The 26,924-nt window shown below is 45.8% G+C and overlaps 1 long non-coding RNA gene across 1 annotated transcript; it reads left to right on the top strand.

The window, feature by feature from the left end:
- The first annotated feature begins 9,999 nt into the window (after window positions 1-9,999).
- On the top strand, window positions 10,000-26,539 carry LOC129335034 (uncharacterized). The gene is made up of 3 exons (XR_008597560.1): window positions 10,000-10,324; window positions 13,167-13,331; window positions 26,438-26,539. It is a non-coding gene; the product is annotated as an uncharacterized LOC129335034 (long non-coding RNA).
- The last annotated feature ends 385 nt before the right edge of the window (window positions 26,540-26,924 follow it).

Raw genomic sequence — 26,924 nt, 5'->3', positions numbered from 1 at the left:
TTCTCCAGTTTTTTTTTTTCTTTCAAAACGGCAAGGCCAGGCCGAGCCGGACCGATAGCTCTCAGCCCGCAAAATAAAAGTAGCCCGCCGCCAAGCAAGGGGCACCTGAAGGCCACATAGCCTAGGCACCCAGGGACCCCTGGGGCGAGTTTGCATAACCCCGCCTAACGCACAGCCGACCCTTGCTCGACGTAAAGACATTCCCCTCTGAAATATACATGCTTTAGGAAGAAGCCCCCGCACAGGAGTTCCCCAGAGCAACAAGCTGGAAGGCTCGCTTAGTGCTCCGGGACTTCTCGTTCGAACCCCGCTTAACATACAGTGCTGGCAGAAAAACGCTCTCCCTTTTTCTTTTTTTTTCTTTCTCCCCTTTACTTCATTTATTTCGCTGCAATAAACTCAGGGAGCCTGTACTTATATCCGCAGGTCCCCCCCAGGATATTTTCACCACAAAAAGGAAAAGGAAGGCCAGGAGATGAGGCACCTGGCTACTCTGTGTTTGCTCGTGCTGGCAGGCACCCTAATAGAGGGACGCCCGTCCAAATTAATGCCCTACCCCCACTGGAGATGTATCAATACCCTAGCAGGAAATGAAATGATGGTCTGCAAGGTTGTACAGCAGAGCAATATGACCACCCCCACGGATCGCACAAACTTCCGCAGTTGCGAAGAGCAGTGGATCCGACCCCCAGAGCTTGTTATTTTATGTGTGGGAGTGAAAACCATGTCCCAAGAATTAATATGCTACTCGCCTACTGACACAGTGTCACCTCTCGCTCCGATTCCTTGTATGTTTCTTCCCCGTGTCAGGCCAGCCCCCACCGCAGTCCCGGTGGTAGACAAATATACCACCCCTGCCAACTTCGAAACCTCGCCATTTGTCACTGAGGCTTTCGGACCATACTGTGAAGTTATTCTAGTGTCGGCCGCAGTATGGAAGGCAGGAGACCCCTTTAGAATGACCATCCTACTAGGCACTACTACCACTGAATCTGCATCGGTCACTATCACGCCCCCTTCAGGCGCAGTTCTCTCCTTTGCTATAGAAGGCTGGGAGAACCTGACCTGGATTGTAAAGGAGGAAGACCTAGCCAAACACGGCCCACCCGATTGGATACTGGTTCAACAGACGCCCGAATGCCAAACCAAGCCCCTAGTAGAGAAATTTCACCGGCTTGGGCTGCTCTTTGTAAATTTGACTCACGAACCAGGCAATTATTCCCTGCTGATCCGGACCCAGGAGACCCACACCATCCAAATTGACCGTTTGATTGTTAGCAATAAACAATTAAGCCAAGGCGGCACGCATATAGTGGGCTCCCATGTTTTGAAGACTGACATTCGAGAGAGAGTTCTAGTCCGCCCGCAAATGTCTTTAAAAGAGATCCGCATAGACTTAGCTGAGCTAAATATAACCCAGAGGCTGCCGCAGTGTGCTCCCTATCTGGAGGCCGGTAGCAAGGGTTGGAATGCATGGCTACAACTGTGGATCGATCCCTCCCCCTCTCTCTCGCGTGCCAGACGAAGCATTGCCGACTAGACTGCTCCTGCAGCCGGAGGCTTAGCAATCATGGATTCGGTCAATATTGAGACTCTCGCTAATAAGTTTGCCCATGTCACAACTAGCATCTCCGACTTAGGTAAACCAGTGGTGCAGTCCCTAAATTCCATTTCGAATGGGCAACACGAGATCAGCTCCATTTTAGTTAGCTGGGAGAGTCAAATTGAAAGAGATTTTTCTCTACTGCTCAAAGGAACACAGTCTTTTGAACGCAACATGTCAATAGCCATGGCATGTATGCAAGCCCAACAATTAAATCAGGCTGTGGCCATGGGGCTAATTCGGCAAGCCACGGAAGGGCACTTGCCCCTGGAAATTAAAAGATTGATTATGCCCAAATTGTCACCCATTGAACTGGAGCTTGAATCCTGGTGGTCTCTCGTAAATTCCTCATTCTCGCCGACCACCCAGGAGCTTAAATTATTTTTATTAACGACCAGTGCGCACGAGTCATTCCATGTGTATCCAGTCGTGCCTCTGGGACTCCAAGTCAGCGACACCGAGGTCCTCTACGCCCGACACCCCGACCATTGGGCCCGCTTCACCCCAACCGGATGGCAGCTCGTCAGCCTCCAAGGGTGCCAGCATCGAGACCAGACCGGCTTCATTTGCCAGGACCAAGCCTTTGCACCTCATCACCCCTGTGTAGCCCCGCAAGTCGACGCCCTCAATGAGTGCCCTTTCAAGGTTGTCCGGGAAAACAGCTCCGCTGTGGTCTATATTGGGAAAGGATGTGCCTGCGTGCGAACGGCCTGCGACTTTGTGATCCTGAACTCGTTCCAGCTCAAGCCCGTGATCCCGGGAGTCAACCGCTGCTTCTGCAACCTGTCTTCGGTAGCAGCCTGCGACTTCACCTACACGGTACCGGTCTGGACCCAAGAAGAGATCCTGGTGGCACCCTCCATCTATCGGTATGTGAAGCCAATCTCCCTCGGCATCGGTCTGGAGCTAATCCACGAGCTCCTGGCCCACCCGCAGCTCCACCGCACCCTCCAGAGCATCCAGAGGGACGGAGACACCACTGCTTTGGTTGTGTCCCACAACGGCAAAGAGATTTTGGATCTTGCCCAGCGGATCAAGACCACCGGTGAGCACTCGTGGTGGGAGACCCTCTTTGGCTGGAGCCCCACCGCCACTGGAATTTACAATTTGGCTTTGCACCCGATCATTGTTATTTTGGCCTTTCAAGTTTTGTTGTGTGCCTCACTGCTTTACCTGGGCTGTTGGAGCCGCCGACAGCTCCAGCAACTCCAGCTGTCTTACCGCTTGGATCACTACAATCCAGACCTCCTCTTGCCTTAAGGGTTGTTCTTGGCGCCCTCCTTTAACCCTTGTTTAGTTGCTTATGTTGTTATGAACTATGACTATGTTTTATTATGTGTACGGATCCTGCACCGGCCCCATGGACGCTCTGCTGCCGGATACCGCTCCGAGGCCCTCTTGTGGACTAGGGGGGGACATATTTCCCTGCCTCCCAGCCCACGGCCTGCGTACGAACTACTGCCAGCGGAACTACCTCCATGAGGACTAGAACTGTGTGCCTGAAGCCCTTTTCGCCGCCCACCGACCCTGCTCTGCGGATTGACGCAGACAGCAGGGGGGGGTGGAAGTGTGTTTTGGAACACATGGACTAAGTTTGCCTGTTTCTGTAAATATGCAACCCAGTCCAGCAGCTGTACTGCGGACTGAGCCGTCTGTGATCTCTGTTGCTCTATTGTTTTATGAATTTCTTTCCATTGCTTTCATGAATTTTACTCCCATGAATTTAGCCCCGAACTAGTCCCTCCCTCTATCTACCGCAAGTGCGCCCATGATCTTCCCATGAACTGGGACCCTTTTTATCACCCCCTATTAACTTTACCCCTATGAATTTGATTTTAACCTCTTGAATTACCTTTTTAACTTGACTCCCTCCGCCGAGGTAATCCTAGCCTATTTACCATTTTATGAATTTGGTTTTAACCGGGACCACTCCTGAACGGTCTCTTTTAAAGGTTGTTTTATTCCTGATTTTAGACTGTATGAATTTGGTTTTAATCTGGCCGCATGAATCGGTCTTTTAATTGCAGAGTTTATTTTTCTGACCCCCTATGAGCCCTTCCGCCGCTTGCCCCTCATGAATTATTTCCCCGCACTTGCTTTTACTATTGCTGCTTTTGTCTATGAAATTGGTTTTAACTTCCTGGTCTATTGCTTTTATCATAATATATATATATCTATGTATTTATGATTTTAACCATTTATGAATTGCTCTACCCTCTATGAATTGATCTATGCCTGACTTGCACTTTCTTATATGAATTGTTCCCTCACCTATGAGCTTTGTTTTGTCCTCGCATTCATGAATGTATCCATGAATTGCTCTTGCTTTTAATCTTATGCTTATGAATTAATCCATATGTATGAATTGCTCCTGGTTTCTAATGCTTTTAACCCATCATGAATTCCGTATGAATTACCTTCACCCATGAATTAATCAATGTACACAAATATGAATTATTGCTATTTATACGCATGAATTGCTCATTGCTGCCTATATCACTATGAATTGCTATTACTATTTATTCTGACGATTGCACTTAGCACACCCCCTGGTGTGAACCCAGAGACCTGCAGCCCATTGGCTGATCTAAATTGCACTTATTCGGTTAGGTGGTTCTCCAAACTAAATTTTTGAGTGACGCCTCCCCCTCCTTCCCTTCCCACTCTTTCTTCGCTCGAAGCTCGACCACCGGACATTGCCGGCCACCTCGCCTTTGAAGTCAAGTTCGGAGACCCGCGCGCCTGACGTCACGGGGTCTCCGAGGGGGGGAATTGTTGCCAAGTAGGCCCCCCTCCCCTGCTTTAAGGCCTGCCATGAACTGTGTTAAAGTTTCCTGCATTACTGTTTCACTGCTGCACAAAGATTTGCCTTGCACGTGTGTGCTCTGATACACGTGTCAGTTTCCTGCCTGCGTGTCAATTACCCTGCTGCTGTAATAGACTGTGTAGTTTACTGACTCCATGTTTGGATAACTGCACAAAGGACTCTCTTTCTGGGCAGCCCTGCCCTGACTTGTATCTGGAATTCCCAGTGTGTGTTTGGACTCTGTTACAAGTGTGCCCCGTGCCTGCATTGCCATCTGCCACGGACCGTGCCTGTTCCCTGCCTTGGACTGTGTTTTAAAGTGTTGTTCCCCCTGCCTCCATGGAAGCCTGCCTCATATGGGCCCAAGCCGCTGCTAGCAGCCGGGCGCCAGCCGGGAAACCTCCAGCGAGCCTGGCTAGGCGCTCCCTGGTCAGTTCCCGCCTGGAGCATCCCGTGGGCCGGTCGCCGAGCTTGCCCTCGCTACCGGGCAGCCTGCAAACCAGCCTCAGCTATGCCCAGCCGGCATCCATGTTCTCAGGCACCCAGAAGACCCTGGGAAGAAGACTGCTTTGGGAAGCCATTTCGGCGAAGCGGGCACACCACGTCCGCAGCGAGAGCCCCTCGCCCCGCTCTGCATATCTTAGGAGCCGCCCCGGAGAAGAGCTAAGTGCTGACCATCCCAAGCACTTAGAGAATGCATCTCAAAGAAACCTCCGCATTCCAGAAGCTGATGACATCAGGACAAGCCCTGTCCGCTGGAACATCCTTTCAGCCCACTTGGATTTCCCCCACCCTCTTTTGTCCCCTCTTCCTGAGGTGTCACTTATCACAATCTGATTACCAAAGTGGCCCATCTAAGCCATTCAGTAGCCCATTAGACCCTTTGTCTTAATCCGTGAGAACCACCAAGTACAGCACCAGCCCCAGGGTACGTTTTGGGGTATTTAAGCCGGCCTCTCAGACCGCATGGTGCGCGTGCCATCCTATCCAGACTTCCTTGCTGTCCGTCTGTGGTTCCAGTGCTGGCATTGGACCACTACCCTCGCTGCTGTGTCTCTGCTTCGCTCCAGGATAAGTGAGTATTCCCCCTATCATCGTTGGGAACCAGCTAATGCGAACGTCTCTGTATTTCCTACTCTGTATTTTCCTAGATCTTGTGTGTTCCTTGTATGATTGTGCAAGTTAGGCTTACGCCACACTAAATACACGTGTTTGGAACTTATTTGTTGTCTGCCTCTTTTTCACTAGAGTGTCTGGGATCGGGACCTCCGTATACATAGGTTATGATCCGCGCTTAATATTAAGTTACAGACTGCTGCAGCTAATTCCCCATTATAATAAAAGAGCAGTTCTGGTAACATGGTCTCCAGGCCCCCGATCATCCTGGTTGCTCTCCTCTGCGCACATTTCAATTTGTCCATATCCTTTTTGAAGTGAAGTCTCCATATCCCTTACCCTCTTAGTTAAAAGCAGAGGACGGCATTATGCCTCCCAAACTCTGGATTCTGAAGTCAGTGGCAAAAGCTGTCAAACTGAAGGATAATCAGAGGAAGTCACTGGCAAATAAATGTTCTTCATGGATACAGATTCTAAAATCTCCATACAAAATGTCAATCATAAACTCAGTACATGTCATGATGAAAATAATTCCAGATTTTTACAAATCTGGTGATAGCAAATTTAGTTCGATCTTTAATGCTCTGAATCTCCCTCCTACTGGGGTAGGGTGGGGGGGACAGAATTTCTCCTTTCCAGGAGAAAGCGCATTTGATCAGCTGGGCAGCCCAGATAACTTTGCAAAACTCATGGCCATTCTTCAACTGCTTCTTTTGTTTTTCTTTAAAAGCTTCACCAACTACATTTGATATAAAATTAAGGCAATTCAAAAACTCCCTTTTATCCCAATACTCTGAGAGGTCAGTCAGAGCACCTACATCTTAAAAGAAAACAGGATTTTAAAATGCAAAAAAACCCCAAATCTAAAGAAACGGCCTCAGTCAGTTGGTTTTTGCCCATTTCAATTAGATTCTGCTTGCTTGTGAAGATCCGATGCCCTGACGCATCAATTTCTGTGGCAATTAGGAACTGGGATGGCACCAGAAATCCCACACCAAATGTCCTTTGCCAGCTGTAAAACTAGAGAAAGCCGGATATTTCCTGATCTCATCAACATCTGATCTCCATTTAGCTGAAACTCTCCAGCCCCATGATGGCCTCTCTCCATGAAATGGACATTCTGCTTTCTCCCAAAAATGCCAGCTCAGTGCAGAGGCCCACAACTTCCATTACTTTGAGTGGCAAACATGCCCCCCAAAGCAGCTGTTTCCTCTGGGGGGGGGGATTGATATCTGTAGACTGGAGATCAGTTGTGATTCTGGGAGATCTCCAGGTCCCACTGGAAACCCTAACTAGGTAACCTCAGAGTCAGTACTATGTGAATCAACCCTTTGGGTTTCAGGCTGTGCGCCGTGGCTTGACACCAAGGGACAGTCCTTTGTCTCTTGTTCTCTGGCTCATCCTGAAAGCTCATGTCTCTGGCTACGCCCAGGCTAAAGACCTGCAAACAGTATTCTAAATGTGGACACCTTTGCCTGCATTCCCAGTGACTGCTCTGTTAGAGCAAGTCCCATTTAAATCAATATTTATGAGCAAATATAGTGAGATCAGACTTTTATTTGTCAATCTCTGTGATCTTTATACTATGACTTTTTTTACATCTATGTTATGTTTTTCCCACTTCATCTCTAAGCAGCCTTTACAAGAATCATTTTTTAAAATGTACTATCCTCCGAACAACTTTTCTAGTTGCAAGGATGATTTGGTTAGAATGTTTTAAAGTATGTAAGCTGAACCTGGGCTGGAGATGGAAAATAACTATTTCATTGTTAAAGAATGAGAAAATCATGGTTACCTTTCTGGCAGGCAGGCTTTGCAGGGTTTTGTATTCTTTTAAGAACACACAAAACCTGTTTGACCAGATACGACAGTCTGACAGAATGCAGTTGGAGCATGACATTCTAGCAGTGTCAAACAAAGAGGTTCTCTACACAACACATCGTAGACTCTCTCTATATGAGACATCTGTCATGTGAAGAACACAGGAGAGACAATGTTCGCCAGGAAGGGTAGTTTAAAAGGACAGAGCTGACAGCAGGGCAAAGGTTTTGCTATACACAGGGGCTGTGAAATGCCAGAAAGGAAATTTCAGCCTGTATAACTCCAGCCTGGCTCTGAAAGGCAGCTTCAGCCCATTTCCGTTCCTTGCTGCCCTCTGGTTGCAATCCGACACAGTTTTAGACTGGCGAGGTGAAATTAACAGAGCCTTCAGGGAGGTGAAGATGAAATTAACAAACTCTCTGAGGAGCGATCTCTGCAGGCTCTGTCTTTTTAAACTGTGCTTCCCAGCTAACATTGTGTCTCCCTACACTTGATGAACATGTGCCAAGGAAGTCTCAGGTAGAGAGACTCTTACACGAGTAGAATCAGATCTTACATTTGCGCTCCCATTGCGGATACACATACACTGCTAGGGAGACAGAGAACACTTGAATATAAGACCACACAGAAACTTGAGCATCCAAGTGTAAGCTGTCTTGTGTAGAGACTCTAAGAGGGATCTCTGAGTCCGAATCCCTTTTGAGAGTCCATGCAGTTGTCATTATTTTGCTTTTAATTTTCTTTTTGAAGGGCAAGAGTATCAGAATCAAAATTCACCAAAGCCATCTGCACAAAAAGACCAGGGAGAAGGGAAAGGAGACATGAACCCTGGACTGCCCATGCCTGTTTTAGGGTGTCCTCCACCATCAGATGGGACTTCCCGCAGAAAGACAAGGCGTGTTTCACTGATGAATGAGGCTGTCATACAAATGCAGAAAAATTAGCACCCTCTCCTACACAACAGCACTTGAGAGATTGGCTGGTGGCTGCTTTCGCATCTCATGTATCACAGAGATTGCTGGTTTACGCTCTTGCAACGATTACGTGCATAATTCCTCTTTTGATATTATACTCGGGATAATGGATGGCTCCAGAGCAGATGCAGGCCAGCAGTTCTCATGTGCGGCGCTGTTGACATCCGCTCCAGTGATTTATGACAGGTCTCCGAGCCCCGGGGGTGAATTACATCCTCTCCTACACCAAGAGCCTATTAATTATTCAGAATTCCCCACCAGAAATTAGAAGGAATATAAACTCCAGAGGAGTGTTTCAGAAAGAGTGAATGAGCATGTCGCAATGCATACAAAGCTAATGGGAGAGAGCGAGAGCAGAGGTGATGTCTCGGTGGTTTGCCTGGTGAAGAATGGGAGAACTTGGGATTCTCACGTTGGAGGGACCGTTGCATCCCAAGCTCCAAAAAGCCGTATTTGCTGCAAAGCAACTGGTACCGAGCTAAGCGCGCATAATTTAGAGCATGCATGAACACACCAGCGAAGCTGCTTCATACTTAATCAAACTCTTGATCTGGCAAGGTCATAATTGCTGTGCCAGCTCCATTGCCTTGCAGAACATTGTGTTGGTAGAGGACTCGAAGTGAAGTAGCAAAAGGGTTCTGCTTGGATTCCGTTACGGACATTGTTTCCGGAGAACCCCGTCCAGGTCCTTCCGGTGAGAATACTAGACTCTCCATGCAAAGGTTATAGCCCCTGAGCACTTACAGCTAAACAAAAGTCTGCTAGCGACTTGTCGGGCTGGGCTACTTCTTAGAGCCAAGCTAGAGGTGACGCCTTACACAGGTTGGACACTTGTCAGTTTACCTCAAGTTTTGATGGGAAATGTAGGCATCCTGGTTTTACAGCTTGGCTCTCCATTACAGCTGCAAGACCAGGATGCCTACATTTCCCATCAAAACTTGAGGGAAGCTGACAAGTGTCCAACCTGTGTCAGGTGTCACTTGTAGCTTGGCTCTAAGAAGCCGCATCTTTCTACCAGTGAGACATGACTAGGATTTCTAGCCGTCCATGTTCTTTTGCAGAGATGAACTTGTTAACGTGGTAGTATCGACACCTGGCTATTTTGGAATATGTTAGCTGGGATATATTGATTGTATACGGAATGTACTTGAGTTTATGCAATCTAAAGGGATGGAACCTTGCAGTTGATTCATGTATATAAATTGGAACATATTGGTGGTTTGTTATGCTATTTCTAGAATTGTTTATATTTATTAGCCATGTATAAATAACTTATTGATGAACTATTTATGAGCTGGAAAATGGTATAAATTATTCTGTATTGTGCTTATTTATAGCACTTTGCACTTTTCACACAGAAGAATTAGAGTTAACATTGTTATAGAACCATTGACTTTGTGTGTTTTGTAGGGAGGTGGTTGGTTTGCTGGATTCCATTACTGACCTGCCTTGAGGAGCAGCCAGCAGGGCCGTTGTGTGGTCCTGGTACAGTCCTGATGCAGCAGGGCCATGATAAAGGGAGAGAGATGGTTGTGCTTTGATGCTATGTAAGCACCGGGGAGCAGGACTGAAGCCTTAACCATTTGTGCATAGTAGTGATGCATGTAGACAACTGCTTTGTTATGCCCAAGAGCTGAAAGCTCTCCTCCCAGCTGCCATTTCAGTTACAATTTCAAGAATGAAGACAGCCTCAAAAGCGACCACGGATCTCTGATGAAAAACCCACACATATCCTTCTCATTTCCTAAATATCCTCCAGCAGTGATGTGGTGTAGTGGTTAGTGTGGTATATTTATTGTATATGTATGTAATGGAACAGTCTGCTCCTCCCCTAATATCTGTGTGATTTAGTTTGGTCCTGTTGGGTGGAGCTCTAGTTTTCAGTTTTCCAGTTTTGTATGTTAGCTGAAGTTGTTGGTTGCTAGAGTGATCTCCTGGCAAATAAACGGTTGATGTTTTGAGCCCGCTTGTCTCTGCTGAATGGACCTGAGAACGGGTGCTTGAGTGAGTAACCTGGGAACTCGCAGCCAATGGGGGACATTACAGTTAGAGTGTCAGAGGAGGATCTGGGAGACCCGGGTTTGGAACCCCCCACTCTGCTATGGAAGCTTGAGCCGGTCAGACTCTCACAGCCTAACCTACCTCACTGGGGTGTTGTGAGGAAAATGGGGTAAGCCGCTTTGTGTCCTCCCAGGAGAGAAAGCTGAAGTATAAATGAAGTAAATAAATAAATAACTTCCCTGGGTTGATGACTTGTTGTGTTAAAATGGCTTCCTTCTATCCATCTAAAACATATAGCAACATTATACCTATTTCCTTCACTTTACAGATATTAAATATTTGAACAGGTGAAGACCCTTTTGCCTTCATTGCCACTCTGAATCCAGAGGCATGCACAATGATAAACATTTCCACTTGGAAGTTTTTGGCGCACTTGCAACTTCATTTCCCCTGAATGTTTCCCTGCCACCAAAGGGATTTTGAGGACTTTAAAAAAATGAGTAATGGTCAGGGCTTTTTTTCAGCTGGAACGCAGTGGAATGGAGTTCTGGAACCTCTTAAAAATGGTCACATGGCTGGTAGCCACGCCCCCTGATCTCCAGACACAGGCGAGTTTAGATTTCCCTCCCCGCTGCTGGAGCGGCTCAGAGGGCAATCTAAACTTCTCTCTGTCTGGAGATCAGGGGGCGGGGCTACCAGCCATGTGACCATTTTTGCCGAGGGTGACTTAAACTTTTAAAAACTCCCCCCTTGTTCCAGCTTACCCAAAGTGACGTCATTGGCCCTGGGAGCATGCGTGCACTTTGCGCACGCACACGTGGTACCAGGGGCACCACCTCCCGCCAAGAGTTGCCCCCTGTGCTGGCAACCCTCTGAGCTCCACCACCTCTTTTCTCAGAAAAAAATCCCTGAGCGGCTCATCAAAGAAAGAAACTTGGTTGTGGTGAACTTAGCTGACTACTTGCTCCAGTCAGTCAGCTGAAATATTTAATCATTGGTTAGGTTCATGGACAGCGCTAGCATCGGACAAAGATGTTGGAACTTGGGATGTTTTGAAGACCCACCAGACACCAGGTGGCCATTGGGAAACCGCACAGCGTGAGCATTAAGGAAAGGAGAAAACGTCCCCTTAGGCCCACTTCTTAATCTCAGTGATTCCATTCCCATAATTTACATATCAGTGGACTGGATCCAGCACAAGGATCTTGTGATCTCTATACACAGAGACGGCGGATTTTACCCCTTTTCATCCTCCCCAGCTCAGCCTCCTGTCCTGACCCATGTGGCTATTGGGTCCTGTGACCTGGAGGGAAAAAGTTCAAATAGCTAGAAATGGCTGCTGGAGGGAAAGGAAAGCCCAGAAGGGCTGTGGCTGTCAGTACCTTCTGCTGACAGATTGTGAGATCTGACCCAGTGTTTTCTTGGTAGCCTGTTTGCAATTTGCATATAGAAGATCAAGATGTTGATACCACAATGTGTTTAATTATAACGAAGTTCAGTCTTTTCAGCATTACAAACTTTAACTTGATATCCCAGTCTCGCTGGTAGCCTTATTATTTTGACTGTATGAGATTTTTTTCTTGTCTAAATTAGTACACTTCTTTTATTTACTACAGAATTTATTTTCTACCTTCAGCTGTTATTTTTTCCTGCCTCTCCACTGGCAAAAATTAAGATAGCATCTGTTAAGATAGCATAGGGTGCAGCAGTTTGCAGCTCTCTTTCAAGCACGTTTGTGCTTCTGTAATTTTTCTGGTAGAAAACCAAGGCATTTATACTTTTAAATTCCATTAATATACCAGATAGTATAATTTTGTATTCTAAGTTATACATTATGCGCATGTGTCAAAGCCGTAAAATAGGTTTGGGTTTGATGGGGAAAATAAGTGCTTGGATATATTTACATTTCCTCCCAAATGTCCACCACCCCCCATTTTCAAATTTTTTGAAAATCTTACATCTCTAGCAATGAATAGAGCATCTGGTGATGGCAGAAAAATGAGTCTGGCTCCTAAGTTTTTGGTCTGGTTCCTGGAGTTAAAGAAAATTTGTTAAGGTTTAATCTAGGTTAATCCACTGAGACCCGAAGAAGCGCTGTCATGCATTCTTTTTTACAACTGAAATGTTACACTGCCATCTGAATCAGGGCCAATTTCCAACTAGAAGTAGGATCAGGTGATTTCCCACCTCTGCTGGTGGTATCCTTCCAGCAATGGGTACTGCTGGCATAAATTCACCATTGCCTGTTCATGTCCGGCAGACTTCAGTAAGGAATAGGAATGTACTCAGGGCTTTTTTTCAGCAGGAACGCGGTGGAACGGAGATCCGGAACCTCTTGAAAATGGTCACATGGCTGGTGGCCCCGCCCCCTGATCTCCAGACAGAGGGGAGTTTAGATTGCCCTCCACGCTGGTTGGCAATCTAAACTCCCTTCTGTCTGGAGATCAGGGGCCGGAGCCACCAGCCATGTGACCATTTTCTCCGAGAATAACCCACTGAGTTCCACCACCTCTTTTCCCAGAAAAAAAGCCCTGAATGTACTTATACAGGCAGTGAAGTTTCAGGACACAATGATTATATTAACAGCAGATGTAGGAATGTGTTGATCTGAACAGACTATAAAGGCAAAGCAGGTGGCATCTTTTACAGTTCAAATTACTAATATAAAATATTGGAAGCTTTTGAGGTTAACAGAATACCTCATCAGGCAAAATTATTGTTTTGGGAGGGGGGATTTCAAGTTCTAATGGAAGTGTAGAGAAACAGGCATATGGTGGGCAAGAATACAGTAGAGATGTAAAGAGAATCTTCTATTTGTTTGCTTTTCTCATCTCTCTCTGGCAAGGGCTGGGTGACTCAACAGGTTGACTCATCTTTTCTACCAGAATCCTCCCAGTCTAACGGTGGCCCATTCCGCGTGGCGCACTTTAAGCCAGCGCTTCTGAGTATTTACACTAACGGGTGCTGAATCAGCTTGGGCTCCTGGCATTCTGCAGTGCATGACCTCGAGGTGATTTGGTAGCTGCTTTTTTTTATTCCAGACAAGTTGAGATGTGTCTGTTTCAAGTCATCGTTTGTGGGAGCTGAGGTCGATGTCACTTTTTTAAAAAAAAATCACCTGTGTCGTAAAGTTGCAATTAGGATCGCCAGCCTCCAGGTAGTAGCTGGAGACCTCCTAGAATTACAATGGATCTCCAGGTCACAGAGATCAGTTCCCCAGGAGAAAATGACTGCTTTGAATGGTGAACTCTATAACATTATATCCTGCTTAGGCCCTTTCCCTCCCCAAACCCAGCCCTCTCTAGGCTCCACCCCCCCAAATTTCCAGGAATTTCCCAAGCAGGAGCTAGCAACCCTAGTTGCAATGTTGGAGCCCATTCCCCCCCCCATCCCTGTATTCACTGATTGGGTGGTCCTGTGTCCGTCATTTTATTTTTTTTTTTACTTCTAGAGAGGCAATTGGTGGTAGAGTTCTTGAGGGAAATCTACAAAGTACTTTTCGCGCTATCTCCACTAGCTTCTAGCAGATTTTTCTGGCGTGGTTTGAGGTTCTCATTGGCCTCCTCACATCATGTGACCATGTTTTGGGATGGGGAAGGTGGATTTTGAGATGAGTCCCCCCACCTTAGTTTCCAAATCATTGTGAACATGAGCCCTAGTTGTAAAGAAAGGAAATAAAAAAGTAAACCCAAGAAGTGATCATTGGGGAATGTGGATTGTCATCAGGGAAGAGGACGGACATTGTGCTTAAAGGAGTAGAATACACGAACATCACAGCATTGTAACTCTCAGCTAATTAAAAAAGGGGGGGTTGGATGCTCAGTTGCTTGGGGCTTGTTTCAGGCTTTTCCTAATGGCAAAGAGGAAAAAAATAAAGATGTGTGTGGAGAGCTAGGAGTGGTTTCTACTGAGTGGTCAATCAATCATCACCCAGGGAAAGGAAAAGGGCAAGAGAGAGACACAATTAGGGACTAATAATTCTGCACACCCATAGGATGCATCAGTAACAACTCAACAGTGGCTTAAAAAAAGTCACCTTTAATGTGTACATGGAAAAAAGTCATGGAAAAGCCAGTGAAAGGTCAATTGTGCATCTCATGCCTTCTTTCCTGGGGTGAAAATCTGGAGATCGAGAGAAGCAGAATGGAATCTGAATTGCCCTAAACTGACTGTGCGGAATGAGCCAATATGACTTAAATTTGTTAATAATAATAGCAATGCACTTATATACTAAGATGGGTAGCCGTGTTAATCTTCTGTAGCATTAGAAAAGAGCAAGAGTCCAGTAGCACCTATAAGACTAACAAAATTTGTGGTAGCTTATGAGCTTTTGTGAGTCATAGCCCATTTCTTTAGATACAGCTAGAATGTGAGTCCATCAGTCCTTGTATCTTGGGGAGTGGAGTGATTACAGTAGCCGAATGAGAATAGTTGGTGAATGACAATAGCAGGAGTAATTGGATAGGGTGGGGTATGCAGAGGGGTAGTGGGTGTGGAGAAAACAGAGCTGGTAATGCAACAGGAAGCCTAGGTCTTGATTTAGTCCAGGTGAATGCATTGTCTTGAGCTTTGTTATCAATTGCAATTTAGCAGACTGCCGGTGAATGACAATAGCAGGCATGATTGGTTAGGGTGGGGTATGCAGAGATTACAAAGAGAGACTGCTGAATTGCAACTGATAACAAAGCTCAAGACAATGCATTTACTTGGACTGAATCAAAACCTAGGCTTCCTGTCGCATTACCAATGCAGATTTCTCCACACCCACTACCCCTCTGCATACCCCACCCTATCCAATCAAACCTGTTATTGTCATTCACCGGCTATTGTCATTCAGCTTCTGTAATCACTCCACTCCCCAAGATATAAGGACAGATGGGCTCACATTCTAACTGTATCTGAAGAAGTGAGCTGTAACTTGCAGGGAGAGCAGAATAGAAATAAAATAAAATAAATAAAAATAAACTAACAAAAGCTCACGCCCTACTACAAATTTTGTCAGTCTTATAGGTACTACTGGACTCTTGCTCTTTTCTACTACTTATATACTGACATTCTAAACAGATTAGTGCCCCATTCAGAGCAATGAACAAAGTCAATGTTATTATTATGTAGTCCCCACAATACATCTGGGGAGCTGGGGCTGAGCTCCTGTCAGTGGGAGTTGAACCAACAAAGTGCTGACTTGCAGCCCAACCACTTAACTACTATACTACAGCATCTCTCCATTTTATAGAGTGAAAGTGTATATACACACCTAATTATTCTGTGTTAGATATTTAACGAACATTGGAAATGTCATGCTGGATCAGTCAGAACAAGGTTAATATATATGTGCTAAGGTACACACATGAAGTCGTCTTATACTGAATAGGACAACTGGCCCATCACAGCTGGCGTTGTCTGCTCTGACTGGCAGCTGCTGTCCAGGGTGTTAAGTAGCAGTCTTTGCATCACCTACTGCGTGATATTTTTAACTGGAAATGCCAAGGATTGGACCTGGTACCTTCTGCATGACAAGCAGGTGTGCTACTACTCAGTCACAGCCCCTCCATTAAATACAATATTCTTTGCAAGAATTCTAGCAGCCAACAATTCCTCAGTGACCCTCCCTTGCTCCACCTGTACACCGTCATCTTTCTTCTGCCCATCTCAGCCTGTAGCTTCCTGTCTAACTCCTCTAGCAACAGTGCCCCCCTTTGTGGATCCATTCACAGCAGTGGTACAATTCACACCTTTTAGAAGCCTAGAGAGGAAGTGATGGGATGAATTCCCTACTCAACGTCTGCCTACCACAAAATTATTAGAGGCTCAGAACCCAATGAGGGTTTCAAATAACCCCTTGAGAGCCAAGTGCCATAATGACAGAACAATTGCCAGTACAAGTAATTAGGGTTTAGTACATGCAGTTCTTAGTAGAGATGGGCACGAACGAACGCAAAAAAGCCCACGAACAGCCTGTTTGGCTGTTTGTGAACAAGCTGTTCGTGAGGCCCCATTCTAAATGAACAGGTGGTTGTTGCTGTTCGTCAAGCCAGACAGCCTGGCACCTGCAATCAATTCTCATGGCAACTCAGGCAGGGATTATCTGAACTCTGTCTGAACTCCTGCTGTTGCCCTGGAAACCCCAATCTAAGCCCAATTTAGCTTGATAGGCAGGTCTTCCTTCCAAGTGTGGACTGGAGCTCCAAATTTGTTACAAGAGGAAAAGACCAGGGGGGAGGGGGGCTCCCAGCTCTGGCTTTCAGGAAGAGACAGCTGCTGTTAGAGAGACAGGGTGAGTGCATTGGAGCTTGAATTTTCTTTGTGTGAGTTGGGATAGGGCTGCTTCAGGTTCCAGGGCTGCTGCCAGGCTCTGGGCCAAGCTATTATTTATTATTGGTACATTTCCTGCTGCCTGCTCAGGTAGGGTTTCTGGGAATGGTGCAGTAGGGATCTTGATGGCTGGAGGAGAGCCTGCTGGCCCCCATGAACAACGAACATGTTGTGTGCTAAAGGTGATCTGAGAGTGGAACTACAAGTGACAAAAGGCACAGATTGGACACTTGTCAGCTTCCCTCAAGTTTTGATGGGAAATGTAGGCAGCTTGGCGGAATGTTGGACAAGTGACAGTTGAAAAGTCCATTGGACAGCAGTGAGAGAGCCAAGCTGCAAGACTAGGATGCCTACATTTCCCATCAAAACTTGTGGAAAGCGGATTCGGTTTCGTTTTCTCAGCCATGCCGGACGCTCCTCTCGGCTGGTCTGGGAGGAAACGACCGGGCACCCTGACCGGGCGGCTGATCTACAAGGATTAGCCCCCAGGACTCCCAGGGAGGGAGCCAGGGTCCGGGACGCGGCGGGAAGAACTCCCCGAAATCAATGCGGGGAGGGAATTGCCCGTTTGTCCCTATGGAGGCCGGCAGATGTGCGCGGCGCCTCGAGTGCCGCCGGGCAACGAGAAACGGCAAGTAAAAGAAACAGGCGGAAGCCTGTAAACAAGCGAATCCCTTCTGTTCTATAAGCGTTTGTGAAGGAGAGGTTGATCTGAAGAAGACTCGCTCTTCCCCTTCGTGGAGTTCCAGAATTTTGTTGGCGCCCCCCCCCCCCAAAATGGCAGCAAAGAAGCAAAGTCCCGCTCTCGGTAAGTCAATCTCGGCCACCTTGCAGAAAGGGGAGTCGCTCGAAGAATTGGTGCGCAGGGCGGTGGTGGAAGCCATAAAACCCTTTGTTGACAAGCTGAACGAAACTGATCAAAGGGTGGGCTTAATTGAAAGCGAGGTGAAAACCATTAAGGCAGCAGCGGGGGGGGCAGAAAAGTCTGCTCTGGAAAGTGCGTCACTTGTGAAGGCTACAAAAAAGGAGCTGAAGTTGGTGGAGAACCAACTGATCGGGCTACAAGTGGAACGAACGCAGACAATTTTGCGTCTCCAAAACGTGAAAGAGGAGGAAAATGAGGATCTGTGGGATTTGGTCTCGGAACTACTGGCGACACCCGCGAGGACGACTAAAGAAGAGGTTAAAAGCGCCATTTTGGAGGTCCGTCGGGCTTCTTCAAAATATGCAACAAAGCGACAGTTGCCTCGTGAGATCATTATTGACTTTTCAACTAAAAAGATTCGGGACACCATCCTATATAACTCATACAATGCGGATTTGGACTTTATGGGTTTGAAAGTCAAGATTTTGAAGGACGTTCCATTTCTAGTCCGGAAACGGCGTTTTAAATATAAAAAGTTTGCAGCTCTTCTGAGGGACCATGGAATAAAGTACAAATGGTTATTCCCGGAAGGAATATGGTTCAGATATAAAGATCAGGCCTATAAGATATTATCAGAAGATCAACTAAAGGATTTTGAGAATAAAAACCCAGAACTCTGCTGCACCAAGAACGAAGAAAAGGAGGAGCCGGAGGGGGGGGGGAGGAGGAGAGCATTGCAACAGCAGTTGCACAGAGAGAATTGCGTCCGGGACCCAGAAGGGGGAGGAAAGTTTAATCAGAATTTGAAATGTTTATTCTCTGTATGATTAACCACTCCATCATTATTCTATGGAGCTATTTTTGTATTATGACAGTATGAAGGGAAACATTGAAGTGTAGTGTTTAGTGTTTGTAGTTCATTCCCCCCCCCTTTTCTTTTCCCACTCCCCTTTGTCCCTTCCCTCTTCCCTTTGTGATAGTCTGGCGTAGTGTTTTGTAGTTATGAAAAATAAAAAAATTTATAAAAAAAAAAACTTGTGGAAAGCTGACTAGTGTCCAATCTGTGCCTTTTGTCACTTGTAGTTCTGCTCTGATTGAGCTTGCATCTTGGCTTCACTTGTCTTTCACAGGGGAATGTATTTGCTTGAAACTACTTTGTCACAACAATAATTCCAACAACAGCAGAAAAGAGTGGGGTGAAAAACCATCATTAGACAAAGTAAAATTCAGCATGATAAGAGAAGAGGTGGGGAAAGCAATGGAGGAGGAGAATGGAGAATTTATGTGTTCTCCTCAGCCACCTCTAGGGAAACTCAACCAGCCCTCTAAGCACCTGTCACACCCAGAACACATTCACACTCACAAAATTAAACTCATTGTACACAGGCTTATGAACTCTCCTCAAGAATTCCTGATCCTACAGAGATTTCTATGTGGTTACTTACGCCACCAACCGCAATTTATTTCAGTTGACCAAAAAGTAAACTTGCGTAATTTCACTGTCGACTGAGATTGTTCTTGACCCCCTTGACATTATTTTTCCCCATTTCCCCTAAACATTTCTCTTAATTAAAAAATTATTTTAAAAATATTAAAATGGAAGGCTAGGCCCTCTCCGAGGCAGCCATTTTGTGCTGGTGCCCCCTATCCTTCCTCAAAATTCTAAGTGCACCCGCTGGCTCAACAAGAGATCCCCCTCATACCAAGAGTATATATGTATGCCCGAGAGAAAAATAGAAAAACTAGATGTGTAGGAAGGGGGAAATGATGAGGATAAGGAGAAAATGGGAGTGGGGCAGCGGGAAATGTGTGTGAGAGAGACAGCTAATCCAGAAAGTGGTCTTTGATTCAGCAGAGAGATCAAGGTGTGTAGCAGGCAGACAGAAATAATTTGGCAGAGATAAAGACAAGCAGGGCAATGTCCCCATGATATACTCATCACTGTCAGATACAGTATCATATGTCATGGCCAAAGTACACATTATCTGAGAGATTTGTGATCTCTTAAGTGTTTTCTTTAACACTGAAAAGCAGCAGTGGGAGGAAGTGATTCACTGTACATCCTCCTGCAGTTTCCCTAATAGAGTTTCTACAGCATTACAGAGGAGAAAAGACAAGTAACCACCTTGTGAGATGGGTTAAGAGGCGGGGGAAAGTGAATTTTGTGGCCTGGTTCACATAAGCAGAAGGATGAGGTGGCAGATTGGACTAGGGTTGCCAGCTGAGAGTGGCAACTCCTGGAAGACTGGGGAGGGTAAGACTTACCCAAATGTCATCTGTTAACACTATAATGTTATTCTAGCTGCATAACCATAAGTGACATCACTGTGTTATGGGACACTCTAGAATTCATCTGAAATTCTATGGCAAGAACAAAAGAGTTTGGGGTGAATCCTAGAGCATCCTGTGACACAACGACATCATTTATAGTTACACAGCTGTAAGAGACATCATGGTAGCATTGTTAAGTAAGATAAATTCTCTTAATTCCTTTTTACCCAATTTCTCTCTGTAATCCAACAATCCATTTCTCTTTTAGAGCCAGTTTCTAATCAATTCTGTTTTGAGGAAATTTGAAGAGAGAAGGGGCAGGAAGGGAGATTCTGCAGAATTTCAGAATTTCACTCTATAAATGCTCAGAGGCAGACAATGTTTTCCCACACATTCCTATCCTCCTTCAAGAGCACCGCCCTGTGGTGTGTACCATAAAACAACTGCATGGACTGAAGTTACAAAAGAGTGCATTAATTTCTCTACAAAGAGAAATCAAAGAGAACTGGGAAAGAAATTCTTCTATTAAAAGAGAAAAAATAAGCAGAATCAAAGGTTGTAGCTAAAAGAATGAATTTTGGAAAAAGAAATTCTCCTCTCCATAACAATGCTCTGTCATGGCATTGACAGACACCATTTTGCTCCCTGCATTTTTCTCCCACCACCCTATGGAGGAGTAGCAGGGGACAGAGGCAACTGGCTGGCAACTTGGACTGCCTGGAATGCTACCAACTGCAGGTTGCTTCTTCATGCGGGTTCCGTGCAAAAAGGAAGCTAGCATAGCAAGCAGAGAAAGAACGTAGAACCGTAACCCCTTGCAGGGCTCATTTTGAGGGGGAACGCACAGGAATGCAGTTCTAGCAGTTCTCAAAAGAGGTCACATGTCAGGTGGCCCTGCCCACCTAACTTTCAGCCATTTGGGGCCTGTTTCGGCCTGATCGGGCCACTGCCAGCTGGGGGAACACTCCCCTGTCTGAGAGCAGCCGAATCCCGGCCATTTCGGGCCCGATACTGGCCGTTTGGGGCCCGTTTCAGCAATTTTGGGCCCAATTCAGGCTCAAAATGGCCAGGATTGGGCCCAAAACAGCCAGGATTGGGCCTCTGACAGGTGGTGGATTACTATTCCACTCAGCAGCAGCCCAATCCTGACCATTTTGGGCCCCTTTCCAGCCATTCTCAGCCCCTTTTTGCCATTTTGGGCCCAATTTCGGCCCTGAATGGCCAGGATTAGGTCCAAAACAGCCAGGATAGGTGATGTCAGGGGGCATGGCATATGCAAATCAGTTATGCTAATGACACACTTCCGGTGATGGCAAGGGGGCGTGGCATATGCTAATGAGTTATGCTAATGAGTCCCTCCAGCTCTTTTTCTACAAAATGCCCCCTGCCCCCTTGTAATGCTACTTCCCCATTTGCATGGAGGGTTTTCTTTTTAAATCAAAGGAATGGTTAAAGCTGGAAACCACCAGCTGCAGCCTGGAGATGATATTTTGTAGTGCTGAAAGTGGCAGCCGGCAGCCAGCACTGGGTTTCTCTAAGAATCTGCCTGTGCACAGAAACAGGAAGAGATGCATCCTTTGAATTGTTCAGGGGAAACAGCATTATTTCGTCAGAACTTCAGTTGAATCGAAATGAATTTCCTCTGTGAGTGCATTAACTCTGCTCAAAAACTACCCCCGCTTTCTTGCCATTTGCAAACCTGTGTCCCATTTCCGCTATCTACACTGGGGACGAGGCAACCAACGAGAGACTTAGAAAGCACCGATCTTCAGCCACGCCGATCACTCTCGAAGCAGATAATAATCTACCAGCTCACTCTGGGGGACTTTTGAACGAGAATGATTGGAACGTCTGTATCCTGGCTGACATAGAAAGCTGCTTTCAAGTTCACGTGCTTTGGCTTCCCAGAGAAAGGGAAAGAGAGAGAGAGAAAATGAGAGAAAGCATACGGTAGTCATTCTTCAGGAATGCATCCTGGCGACATGTTGCTTAATTTAGGCAGTGATGTAAGAGGGCGACCTAAAGAAGGAAGTTTAAAGTGTTGGGGAAACTGTTCTGTCTTTGACTTGCATCATTTCAGGAAGAGTCTGAGCAAAGGTCAGGGGGCTTGGCTGCTTCAAGATACTGTCCTGAGTAGGTCTCAAACATTCATATATCTTGATGGAATGTTTTGACACTGCTGAGAAAAATTACGTTTCAAACAGGAGAGAGAGACTATCCAGCCTTTTTGATATCCCCGAGGTGTAAGAGACATTTCCCACAGGAAGTACATTGCTTGGAACATAAAAAATCTCGGTCTGAAAGTGGTAACGGTCAATTTGATGATGGGTATGGCTCAGTGTGGTGGAGCATCTGATTTGAACAGAGACGGTCCCGGGTTCAATCTCTGGCATTTCCAGATTAACAAAACAAAAATCATTCAGTAGGTTACATGAACAACAACCTCAGATCCATTCTGAGAAGTTACTGCTAGTCAGAGGAGCCAGTCCTGATTCAGATAAATATCCTGACTCAGGTTCAGGTGTTCATGTAGAGGGATAAGTGCTTGCTGGATGCTATTCCCTGTCCTGTAGAAACCCTAGAACGGCCAGGCCAGGCCAGGCCAGGCCAGGCCAGGCCAGGCCAGGCCAGGCCAGGCCAGGCCAGGCCAGGCAGAAAGAAAGAAAGAAAGAAAGAAAGAAAGAAAGAAAGAAAGAAAGAAAGAAAGAAAGAAAGAAAGAAAGAAAGAAAGAAAGAAAGAAAGAAAGAAAGAAAGAAAGAAAGAAAGAAAGAAAGAAAGAAAGAAAGAAAGAAAGAAAGAAAGAAAGAAAGAAAGAAAGAAAGAAAGAAAGAAAAAGGCAGGCAGGCAGGCAGGCAGGCAGGCAGGCAGATGATAGATAGATAGATAGATAGATAGATAGATAGATAGATAGATAGATAGATAGATAGATAGATAGATAGATAGATAGATAGATAGATAGATAGATAGATAGATAGATAGATAGATAGATAGATAGATAGATAGATAGATAGATAATGTTGAGGTTGGTTAAAGAAAAGACACTACCACTTTTCATCCTCTGCCCCAACCAGGCAATACAAGCCTCCTCACCTATCTTACAAAGCTCCACCCTTATCTATAAGGCAACACTACTTCAGTTGAGATCAATGGGTAAGCAGTAAAAAGCCTCTGGATTGACCAGTGTCCTGTTTTAGGCAGAGGTCCAAGAGTCAAGACAGACATCAAGTTACTGCAGCTTGTGCCAACAGTGTACACATGCATGTTGTTCCAGAAAAGGCTGAAGATGAATTAAGGGTTTAAGTATTCTTTCAAGGAAGTAGATAAATATGTCCCTCCTAGGGTTGCCAAGCATGAAAGTGATGCCACACCTCTCTAGGAATAACAAGAAACTCTATAGTAAAACTATAGTGTGTCCATTGATTCCTACAGCAGAGTGACATCACTTCCAGGTCTTCCCCAGAAGTGACAGCACACTGTCATTGACAGCTTTTTGAAAGCATTTTCCCCTCCACTGGCTACAGGAATGGTGGTGGGAGAGAAGAGTCAGTGATGGGAATCCCTTATCCTCAGTGGGAACTTGGCAGCCCTAGCTCCCCCTCTCCAGGAGCCAGTTACCAGTATTTAAAGGTGCTGTGCCTAGAAATGGCGGCAAGTACTGCAACAGGGCCATGGTAGTTAAGGGCAATAAGAGGGCTGAGGGGTTGTTGGGCAGAGACCTCTGGTTCAGGAGCAGACTCTGGGATGGAATCATAGAATCACACAGAATCACAGAGTTGGAAGGGGCCATACAGACCTTCTAGTCCAACCCCCTGCCCAATGCAGGATGAGCCTAGAGCATCCCTGACAAATATTAACCCAGCCTCTTGAAAACTGCCAGTGAAGGGGAGCTCACCACCACCTCCCTAGGCAGCTGATTCCACTTTTGAACTACTCTGACCGTGAAAAAGTTTTTCCTAATATCCAGCCGGTACCTTTGTGCATGTAGTTTTAGCCCATTGCTTCGCGTCCTACCCTCTGCTGCCAACTGGAACAGCTCTTTGCCCTCCTCCAAATGACAGCCTTTCAAATATTTAAAGAGAGCAATCATGTCCCCCCTCAACCTCCTCCAAACTAAACATTCCCAAAGCCCTTAGCCTTTCATCGTAGGGCTCAGTCTCCAGACCCCTGATCATCCTCGTTGCTCTCCTCTGCGCCCTCTCAGTTTTGTCCACATCCCTTTTGAAGTGAGGCCTCCAGAATTGCACACAATACTCCAGGTGCAGCCTGACCAAGGCAGTATAAAGAGGGACTATGACCTCCTGCAATTTCGATGCAATGGCCCTTTTGAGTCAACCCAAGACGGAGTTTGCCTTTTTTGCCACTGCATCACACTGACTGTTCATATTTAGTTTACAGTCCACTCTTACCCCAAGATCTCTTTCGCATACACTACTACCCAGAAGTGTATCCCCCATCCTGTATTTGTGCTTCACATTTTTGTGGCCCAGATGTAATACTGTGCACTTATCTACATTGAATTGCATCCTGTTCACAACCACCCACTTCTCTAGAGTATTCAGGTCCTGTTGAATTTTAACTCTCTCTTCTTGGGTGTTTGCCACTCCTCCCAATTTGGTATCATCAGCAAATTTAATGAGTAGCTCGTTTACCCCATCATCCAGATCATTGATAAAAATATTGAAAAGTACTGGTCCCAAAACCGAGCCCTGCAGCACCCCACTGGACACCTCCCTCCAATCTGATGAAATGCCATTGACCACCACTCTTTGGGTGTGGTCCTCTAAACAGTTCCCTATCCACCAAACTGTCCTATAGTCGAGTCCACAGTCTTTCAGTTTACCCATTAGAATGTCATGAGGAACCTTATCAAAAGCTTTGCTGAAATCCAGGTAAATCATGTTGACAGAGATCCCACGGTCCAGTAAGCTCGTCACTTGATCAAAGAAGGAAACCAGGTTGGTCTGACAAGATCTATTTGGGAGAAAACCATGTTGACTTCCCCAGATCACTAAGCCGTCCTTCAGATGCTTACAGATTGATCCCTTTAAAATCTGCTCTAATATCTTCCCAGCAACAGAAGTCAGACTGACCGGCCTGTAGTTTCCCAGGTCATCTTTCTTCCCTTTCTTAAAAATTGGGATAACATTCGCTCTTCTCCAATCTTGTGGCACATCCCCAGTCCTCCAGGAGGCCTTGAAGATGATGGACAGAGGCTCTGCAAGTTCTTTAGGAGGCTTCAAGTTTCAAATCTGATTCAGAAATCAGGGCTATATCACAGCATGAGCAAGCTGACTCAGAGCTCTGGACTTCTCCTGCACATCAAAGGAGGATCCTGGAGGTATCTCAACTGCCTTCTTCTGCAGTGATGTCAGCTGCCCAGGTGCCTCTTCTTTTGAGTCTTCTGTAGAGATGGGCACAAACTGGAAAAATGGTGGTTCGTTGTGGTTTGTCACGTTTCACGAACCACAAACCAGCATGAAATTGCCTGGTTCGCAAATCAGTTCATTTAATTTGTGAAAACGTCATTCCCAGGGCAGCAGAGGGTCTGCAGAAAGCCCATTTCTCCATTGCCTAGGAAACTGATTGATCGGCGCTAGGCTGTCTGCACTGACAAACTGAAAACCAAACCAAATGGACCGTGCTAGAAATCATAAGTGGTTCATCATGGGTTGTCAGAAATGCCCTCGGATGAACCACCCGTTCGCAAACCGAAAAACAGCCCAGTTTGTGACAAACTTTGGTTCGTATTTCAGTTCGTGCCCATTTCTAGTCTTCAGCCTCTTCACCTGTTAGAAAGATTCTATTCTGGTCCCTGACAACCAGAAAACCTGGTCTCCAGTTTGTACAAAATTCTCCTGTATGGTGTATTTCATCTCTCAGTTAAATTTTCCCTGGCTTCACAGCAGAATTTTTTTTCAGTACACCTATTCTAGGGGCAGGACTGGTTGAACATATTCTGGTACCCAAGGCAGAAAACCCAAACAACAACTCTCGCTCAGGGATCAAAATGGGCCACCAGCATGCACATGAAAAGTTGTGCTTTTGCTAGGACTGCCAATTCCAGGTTGGGAAATTCCTGAAGATTTGGGGGCGGAGCCTGGGGATGGCTGGGTTTAGGGAGGGGCGGGACTTCAGCAGGGTATAATGCCTCAGGGCCAAGCTACACATGATGAATGACACTTGAACAGCAAGTGTATTTCTCCCTGTTCACTTGCCCTCCACTCAATCCACTTGCCGTTCAAGTGTCATTCGTCATGTGTAGCTTGGCCCATAGAGTCCACCTTCAAAAGCAGGCGTTTTCTCAAGGGGAACTGATATTTGTAGCAGGCAGATCAGTTGTAATTCTGAGGGCTCTCCAGGTCCCACTTGGAAGCTGACAGCCCTAGCTCTCAAACAGAGATTGTCTGTTACATTTCATTGAAGCTCCTTGACCTGACCACGGGTCAGTGGCAGAGAGAATCATGCATACATTTTTTTTCTTAAATAGCTTTCTCTCCTAAAAAATTGTGAATGGTGAATGTAAGAACATTTTTAATATATTATACTAAAAATTAAGGCTCAGCTCCCTCAAACAAGTTTTGTGACATTAGATAGCTCTTCATTTTGTACTAGTACTTCCATTTGTCCAAGAAATAATAAAAAACCATTGATCTTGCCCCAACAGGAATACTAGCACATGAGGAATTGTGCTCTGCAGCAGAGACTACCTATCATGCATGCAACTTGTTCATAGGATGCAAGCCAACATCATTTAAAAACATGTTTATTTCTGAGCAAATTTGTATGGTATAATGGAAGTAAAAATTGCAAAGGAATAAAAATGTCACTTTCCATGGTGATTGGTCCTTTTCATTTATTTCTCCCATTTGCATTCATTTGTCCCATTCCTCCCCTTTCTAAATACTTAGCAGTGTTTTACGTTCTAGGCTTTATGTGGCTCAATAAACTGTTTATTTAATAATGCCCTTGGATGACTGGTGGCTACTAGCTATAGAAAATACACTCCACCAACTCTAGTTGACACAAAATGAAAAAGTAAAAAGTCTGACTGTATGTAGCAGAAAAGAGGTAAGCCTGAGCTGGCTGGTAAGAAAGATAACAACAACAACAGCAGCAGTGTACTTATATACTGACTTTCTGGACAAATTAGT

Source organism: Eublepharis macularius, chromosome 8, assembly GCF_028583425.1.
Source record: "Eublepharis macularius isolate TG4126 chromosome 8, MPM_Emac_v1.0, whole genome shotgun sequence".
NCBI lineage: Eukaryota > Metazoa > Chordata > Lepidosauria > Squamata > Eublepharidae > Eublepharis > Eublepharis macularius.
Note: the sequence above shows the minus strand (reverse complement) of the source record. Positions and strands in the feature narration are given on the sequence as shown.